The sequence below is a fragment of the Cornus florida genome, unplaced genomic scaffold (genome assembly GCF_030987335.1).
Source record: "Cornus florida cultivar Cherokee Brave unplaced genomic scaffold, ASM3098733v1 CherokeeBrave_3.0.0_Hap2_Chr04, whole genome shotgun sequence".
NCBI lineage: Eukaryota > Viridiplantae > Streptophyta > Magnoliopsida > Cornales > Cornaceae > Cornus > Cornus florida.
Genome location: NW_026775574.1, coordinates 10644543 through 10653441, shown reverse-complemented (window position 1 = coordinate 10653441; position 8899 = coordinate 10644543). Strand labels below are relative to the sequence as shown.

At 34.4% G+C, this 8899-nt stretch overlaps 1 long non-coding RNA gene across 1 annotated transcript; it reads right to left on the bottom strand.

Moving 5' to 3' along the window:
• Positions 1 to 3343: 3343 nt before the first annotated feature.
• LOC132302715 (uncharacterized) lies at positions 3344 to 8649 on the bottom strand. Its single transcript, XR_009480905.1, has 2 exons — positions 8438 to 8649; positions 3344 to 6153 (listed from the first exon to the last, which is right to left on the bottom strand). It is a non-coding gene; the product is annotated as an uncharacterized LOC132302715 (long non-coding RNA).
• Between the last annotated feature and the right edge of the window lie 250 nt (positions 8650 to 8899).

Below are 8899 nucleotides of genomic sequence, written 5' to 3'. Positions count from 1 at the left end.
TCATGTCTTAAAAGAGGAAGAAATCTGCAACAAAGGAAAGAGAGCAAGGAAACGTGGGACATATGTCAGTTTTTGAAGAGATAAAGTGGAAAACAGATTGCAAGAACTACCCACAACTATTAATTATGGAAGACGTGGCTGAAAATATACTCGAAAGAAACAAAGAGGAGGAAGCAGATAGAAGAAGGGGGTTGCAACTGCCGAGAAATCATGGGGTATTTGGCAGTCTGAAATCTGGCCAGGTAGAAGCTGTCGAAGCTGCCACATCAAGCTGCTACATGCATAGAAGACCTCTATAAATAGAACACTTAGAGCTACTTTACAAATCCTATTTAACACACATAACAAACAACACCTTATTTTTCAATTACATTTCATGTATCTTTACATTCATGTAATGCACCTTCAATATGTTTAATTCAAGTCATGCACTTATTATTCCTATTTTCTTGCACTTTACTTTGAAGTCCTGCACTTTCAATACCGCACTTCTTTCCACTAGCTATAGAGTAGTCCAGAAATCATTTTCAAGGCAAAAAGAACCTCTGAATGGGGTAATTCCAGTCCTTCATACAGTCGCATGATCCCTGTAATCTCCTACTGGATAATTGTTCGGATATCCACTTTGGAACGATAACAGCTCCTTGTACACCAGACAACCCCCTCCACCTGAGTGGAAGGCGGAACTTTCTAGCTTTTTTGTGAGCCGAACATTATAGGCTAACAAAATTAAGCTAGAAGAACTACTTACCTCATGAATACTCCATCAACTAATGAAACACATTCTTTGAATGCTCCATCAACACTGTATAGCTCATGATGTTCCACACACATACACATACACACACACATATAGCCTAAATGTAATTAGGCCAAAGACCAGAAACTCTGCAAAGGTTAAGGGTGAATTGCAAAAAACACCCCTGAAGTACACTTTTCGTAGCACTTTTACCCTCTATTTTAAATAGTGTGCTAAAAACACCCCTATTCTTTTTACATTGTGCAAAAATATCCCTCAATCAGAAATCTAACATAAAATAATGCTATAATACCCATTTTACCCTTTTTCTCTTTCAAAAATGCCTATACCAAACCTTACTATCCACCCCAACCATTACTACTGTGCAAAACCCATTTCAATAATTAGTGAAGCAAACAAACTCTCAATTAGTGAAACAAACTTCCCATGGCCTTCTGATAGTCGTATGATGATATATACATATATAAAACACACACACACACACATATATATGCATATGGTTTTTTGAGTTTAAATTAATTTTTTATGGGTTTGCGTTAGGGAGTTCAAATGGGGGGTCATCGGGAAACATAGGGGTGAGGGGCTTTGACGTGAATGTGACATCGCTATAGCTGTGGTGTCATCGCTGAATAGTGTGTCGTCATCATTTTAGATGGATTTTAGCATTTACAGAGGTGGTGGATCAGATGGTAGTGGAAACATGAGGGACTCGCCAGAGGCGGCGGCGGGAAATGATGTAGTCGACGAGGACGAGAATAGTCTGGCTCGAAAAAAACTCCGATGACCGCAACATCCTGCCAAATGATGAACGACCATGCAGATCTCTGCCGGTCATCACTTCACCTGATTTTCTCACTGAATTCACACTCATCTCACTGCTGCTTCAAACACCACCGATTACTTTTCTCACCTAGCCAATATCAAGCACCACCGACATTACAATAGAGTCTCTGCCCCAAATTGGGTGAATTATATGTTTGTATTAAAACTTAAAAGCTAGATTAATCAAGGGTAATTTACACAAACGCCCCTATGATTTGCCATAATTACAGGGACCTCCCCTTGGGTTTGGAAATTTACTCGGACCTCTCCTAAGAATGAAAATACCCTACATGGTCCTCCCTTATATATATGTGATGGATCGTTAAATACACTAACGGACCCATCAAAATTACTGAGATACCCTCTCCTTGGCCTCTGAAATTACTAAACTACTCCTATAAGCTATTGACTAGGCATAACGTCACAGCTGTGTTTGGGTTGCAAATTCTCTCTCTCTACAAGATTTAGTTCTCTCTCTCTCTACAAGATATCCGATCACAATGCTGTGACCACCACCACACCTGACACGACCATCTCTGTATTTCCTTGTGCATAGTTGAAATCTATTGCGAATCTATCCAAGTATTAATGATGCAAACAAGACTTCTGAAACAACATAAATTGCCCCATGGTACCATAATACTACGTATTATTATAGTGAATTATACACGCCTTTGACATATACAATTTTTTTCTTTTTCCAAAGCTGCTAGAAACACTTTATGGAAAATAAAGACACAAAATAATACTCTGTCAATAACTTCTCTCTCTTACCAGATTTTTCTCCTTATCTTCGCAGCTTTCTTATTGAGCAATCTAATAATTCCCTCTCTAATAACTTAAGCTTTCAGATTTGAAGAGTAAAAAACATGTTTGGTTCAATTTTTTAAAAGTATTTGTCAAAAATTTCAAAAATAAATTTGTTTTCAGATAATAAAAGATATCATTTTCAAAATAAATATATTTATATTAACTTTTCAGCAAGAGTCAACTAAACAGAAACTTGTAGTGTACAATTTGGGTTCTTAGAAAAATAAATAAATAATATTGTCAGAAAGCTGAATCAAATTCGCCCAAAATATTGGGATAGTGATTCCCTCTATTTGTGACATAAAAATATAGTATGTCCTAACATTGCCCTTGACTTAAATAGTGAGGGGCACCAATTATACCTTTCGGTAATTAATATGTTATTTTTTAACAAAAAATATCTTCTTTTTCTTTTTTGAATATTTGCAAATGTCTTGAAACTTCAACTACAAAAAATATCTTCTTTTTCTTTTTTGAATATTTGCAAATGTCTTGAAACTTCAACTACCATTCCAACACGTTTATCGTGTTGATATAAGTTGGACTAATAGTGGGGACTTTGGGTAGGTTCACTGGTGGATTTTATGCACTTGGTAATTTCATTAATTCTATATACATACGCTGGGTATTCCCCTTGGACCTTGTCAAACTTGGCTTTCCGGCCATTAGGTTTTAATGTACCACTCATGCTTGCCTACTATATAAAAATAATTTAATATAAGAAAAAATTCCATTTTAACAAATGTATTTGTTAAGTTTGTGTAGATAATTGGCAAGCTAGGAATTTTTCAGTGTGTGAGAAAATTGAAAAGCGAATTGATTTCTTGAAAAGATTCAACACTTTGGAAGGGACGGAGAAGTCATTAAGATCAAGGCCGATTTTTATTTTTATTTTTTAACAAAAAACAAAACATAAAAACTTGTATAAGATCGTAACATATAAAGTCAGTATTTAATAATTAATGGTGATCATATATGCATAGAATTTTATACATGAACAATTAATTTTACAAAGCTAGCTGACAACCAAACACAAGGAGTATTGAGTGTATAAACCAAAGAACCAAAGAGTGAAGCCTATTCACAAACAGTTCAACTATATACAAAGAACCAAAGAGGAAGCCTATTCACAAACACTTCAACTATACATATATAGCTCAATGGAGTTATGTAGAGATAGGGTCTAACACTACTCCCTATCATTGATTGTGAGCTGGATCAGAGGCTTCCAACTTCCAGGGAGGTCTGATCGATTATGGAGCTACTGTTCCATATCAAAGCTCTCTTCAATTTCGAATCTAATCACTGGAAGAGAACATATATATTCAGCCACCATATATATATGCCAAGATCAAAGATCCAATATCTTCTGTAGTCAAACCCAACCTGTATCTTTGACGGGAAGACAACTCAACACAGAAGGTAAGAGAATGATAACAAAGCATGTCCAAGGGACCCAAACTAGGTTTGGTTGAAGCAAAGAGCTAATCACAGCAAAGAAAGAAAAAAATATACAACCAGCTCCAAACTGTTCCATGACATTTGCAATAGCATCAGGTAAGGTGTTTCGGAGCAATATTCCATTCCACAAAGCTGTGAGTCCAATGCAAAGTGACAGAACAATTGCGGGTACTGGTAGGGACAAGGATTGTTTGGGATAGACTGTCAAAACACCTACGGATATGGGTATAACATATGTTAGTAGGGTTTTTCCGAGTTCTTGATCGCGAAAAAGTTGGACAATTTTGGAGTTCACCCTCTGGGACTCGCTTGATTGAGTGTTGGATGAAGTTTCAGATGATGTAGATGAGGGATTTGAGGGAAGATTATCTTCCGAGGAAGATGGAGGAGAGTTCATACCCTTGGAGATGGAATTGAGTGGTGACGGTGGTGGCTGTGAAAATGGTAATTGTTGTTGTGGTTTGGATTTGGGAAATAAAGATTGGAGCAGAGAGATGATTGTAACAAACACAGAATAAGGTGATTGGTACCACTTACCTGCAGTCATCGATCACCCTCTCCTGTTCTCTGGCTATGGATTCAAACCCTAGCAATGAAATTGTGAAGGATGAACTAGGAAAAAAAAAATTTGTGAAGGATGAAGATGAAATGGGCTAGAACATGACTAGGTGGGAACTGGGGTGGGAACTGGGGTGTGAACATGTATATATAGGTGAACGCTTACCGTTAATTAGTCAAAACTCTGACTCAACAACTGCAAGGAGAGATGATATATATCTTCGAACACTATGAGATGTCATCATTATTAATCTCCTATGTCTTTAATTTACAATTTTGAAAAAAAAAAAGAAAAAAAGAGAGGAATATATAAAAAAAAAAAAACTAAGATTGTTAAATTTAATCATATTTAGATATAGTAAAAAATAATAATGATGATTGATTAATTCAATTTTTATTTGGATCAAACTAATTTAACCTAAATGGACTCTCACATTTTGCCTTTGTTCTATGTTGTAAAGAGTATTTTATGTTTCTCATTGTGACTAGGAGTAATTAGTTTAAGTCTTTAAGATAGGAAATAGTCTCACTGCATGCCAAGGTATAATTACATGTAGGGGCGGAGTCAGTTTATGTCCAGGGCACTTGCCCCGCCCACTGTACATATAGAATTTTTTTAATATTTTATGTGTATATTGGAATTTTTTATATAATGGCCCCCTAAAAATTATTAGTTTTTAAAATTATCTCTTCTTTTTCTAGTTTTTTCCTGACTTACTTTTCAAATTCCTTTAAAAAAGTTAAATTTTCCTTGTAAAATTTAATTTTAATGGTTTCCTTTTTAAGTTGTCATTTTTCTTACTTTTTTTTTTTTTTTCCTTTTTCTTATTTTTTTTTTGCCCTTTTACTCCTTTAAATAATTATTTTTTTTTCTTAACATTGTGCTCCCCTAAACTAAAATCCTGGCTCTGCCCCTGATTAATTGCAAGAGTCTCATTCACCGAGCTAACTAGCCTTTTATATTTAGTTTTACAATAGAAAAAGCTACTTACTACACGGTATAATATGATATTGCAGTTCGAAATGTCAGAATCAAAAATTTTCAACCCCCCCAAAAAATAAAAAATGTGTTTGGGGTACATGTGACAAAATGTTTTGATAGTTGAGATTATATATATAGCACCAAGAAGCTTTTAATCAAAGCTCAAATTCAATATGTTCTGAATTACATTGTTAAAAAGAGGTAAAATTTATCAAACAAAAATATGTATATAAAGGGTATTTATCTATGAAAAAGTATTTTAAATACTACACATCACTGAATACATTTTAGTAATTTTATGTAAAAAAAGTTGCAAGAACTCTTTTTTAAGATATACTCGCAAAAACTCAATTTGTCTCATTTAGTGATCTAGAACTGAACCTTAAACTTGAGAAGGAGAACAAAAAAAATAATAATTTATTCAAATTAATAATTAGTGAAAGGAAAATATAATACAACTAATAAGTAATAAGAAAGCCAAAACATTGACAAGAGTATACCATCTTGTACCCGCATGTGTAAGTACACCTCTTTCTTGGTCCTCAAGTTTACAATCTTCACTCCATAATGACAACATATTCTAGAACACTATGAAGCGTATATTGATTGGCGATTGAACATGGACAAAGAAAAAACTCAATATCAATATTTTCAGTCATTGTTGATATATGATTTTTGTGACTTTTTCTTCATTGTCAGTTTGTATGGAATTAAAGAAAGTCAAACTCTCGAAAAAGTTCTGTTAGCCCTGTTAGGCATGCTGCAAACAAGTTGAAACAATTTTCTATAAGGGATTAAATAACAATAAAAAAGAGTATTAAATAATAAAAACACCTCTTAATACAGATATTTTTAATAAAATAAATAAATACCAACACGACAGGAATACAATAATAATATAATTTATTGTATAAAAAAAAAAAAAATTGATCTACTTACCGAATTTTTTTATTTTTATTTTTATTCATTTATCCATTAAGCATGAATATAATCATTAATTTGGAAAATTAGATGGAAAACTTGTTAAAAGGTTGTCATTTCTTTCTGGACATGAAATAACCCTTTATACATATAACTCAGCAAAAAAAATATGCTCCAGAACAGTAAGACAGATTATTTAATCAAACCCTAGATTCATAAAACTCAAAGTCATAGTATGATCTTCATACAACTCTAGATTCCTCAAAATAAACTCCAAGAAATTGAAATTATATCGTTATTGAACAGCAAAAAATTATACTAAATAGAGAAAAAAAGTTGGAAAAGGGAAACACACCTTTGACAGTTTGACTTTAAATTGTAACGATCCACTCTACCATATGATATGATATTGTCGGTATCGCTTTAGAATTGAGCTCGCACGATTTTGCTCTTCGGTTTTATCCCAAAAGATCTCATACTAATTGGAGATAACACCACCACATATAAGCACTTCACCTTTCCCTTACCCAGGCGGTGTGAGATTGTGCACCCGTAACTCGTCTAGTGTGGTAGTTTGCCATTGCCTCGCACTCGCCCACAAGAACATGTCAATCACCCCCTTTAGGGCCCAACGTCCTCGTTGGTAACTCTTTCGGCTGGGTCAAACTCTAATACTATTGTTAGTGACACACTCCACTACATGGTATGAAATTGTCCACTTTGAGCCTGAGCCCACTAGTGGTGCACACGGTTCGGTTCTTTAAGGTTCCGGTTGGAACCGGAACCGAAACCGTTCACAACGGTTCCTAGAAAATGAAACCGGAACCGGAACCGTATAGATTAGAACTGAACCGAAACCAAACTATAGATCCAATTCAGTTCCATGAGAACCGTTAACCATAAGTTGAGAGACAGCGGCTGAAGCTTGCGAACCCGAACTGGAAGGCGATTGAAACTAAAAGATATGGGTTTTGATTTTTTGAACAATCTGAAATGATCGATATGTTGAATTGCCGATATGGGTTTTGAACTTTTGATTCTTGCAGACAGATCTGAAATATATGGGTTTTGAACTTCTGATTCTTGTAGATTTTGTAGTTTACAGTTAGAGAGAGAGAGGGGCAAGTTTAATAGTTGCAGAGAGAAAGAGAGAGGCAAGCATGAGAGTTGAGAGACAACGACTGAAGCTTGCGAACCTGAACTAGAACAGCGGGTGATGGAAACTGAAAGATATAGGTTTTAATTTTTTGAACAATCTGAAATGATATGCCGATATGGGTTTTGAACTTTTGATTCTTGCAGACAGATCTGAAATATATGGGTTTTGAACTTCTGATTCTTGTAGATTTTGTAGTTTACAGTTGCAGAGAGAGAGAGAGAGGGCAAGTTCAGAGTTGAGAGAATAGAGATGGAGGCGTGAAAAACCTATTATATTATAAAAAATAATATATATATATATATATATATATATATATATGGTTTCGGTTTTTACCGGTTCTTCAGTTCTATCAATGACAAAAATCCTTATTATCTCCAATTAAGGTGGAGATTGGACCACACCATTTTTTAATGTGTTACACATATGTATAACACATTACACCACCATACATACATACATGCATGCTAATTTTTGGCCTTCCTAGCAAACAGAGCAAAAGGACTTAAAATAAATAAATAAATAAATAAAAACACAGAGATGGTTTAAAAAATGTTGTGTTTTGGATTGGACTTTAAACCATACATAGCAAATGGGCTTTTCTGACAATACATGCATACAATACCCTTTTCTTTTGTTTTTTTTGGGTTAAAATGCATACAATACTGTTCTTCTCGAATATATTTCCTTTCTTGCAATTTTCTGAATGGATAAACATGAATTTTGATAGACGGAATTAAATATAAAGTCAGATATAGCAATGGTAAGAGTCTCGAGTACAGAGATTTTCTAATTTTAAAAACTATTCTTTTTAAGTTATTTAAAAAAAAAAATTAAATATATATTTTTTCTTATAACCGAACCAGCACTTTGTTCCCAATATTCAACCATGAAATGCAATTTATAATCTCAGATTGGAATTGAATATATTGCAGGCTAACAAAATTAAGCTAGAAGAACTACTTACCTCATGAATACTCCATCAACTACTGAAATACATTCTTTGATTGCTCCATCAACAATGTACAGCTCATATATATATATATATATGTAGCCTAAATGTAATTAGGCCAAAGACAGAAACTCTGCAAAGTTTTATGTCAACAAAGCAGGTCAAGCTTTGATAATACCTCATATAAGTGTAAAGATGATTTAAAGGAAACCTTTGAAAACAATATATGCAGCTTCGGTAGTTGCTTCATTACATAGAATTTGGGAACAAGTCAAGTCACTCTTACATAAACAAAGTCATTGACACGTGGTTGACTCGAAATCACATCAGTTTACAATTCGTGCGGTGTCCATAAGTCCTGCTGCTTCCTGGGAAAAGTCTGTGGTGGACAATGGACATGTTTGTCACACCTCCTTCCGCGAAAAGGCCAACAATGACTAAAAATATCAATATTTTTCTCTAGCTGTCAGGGGTGGG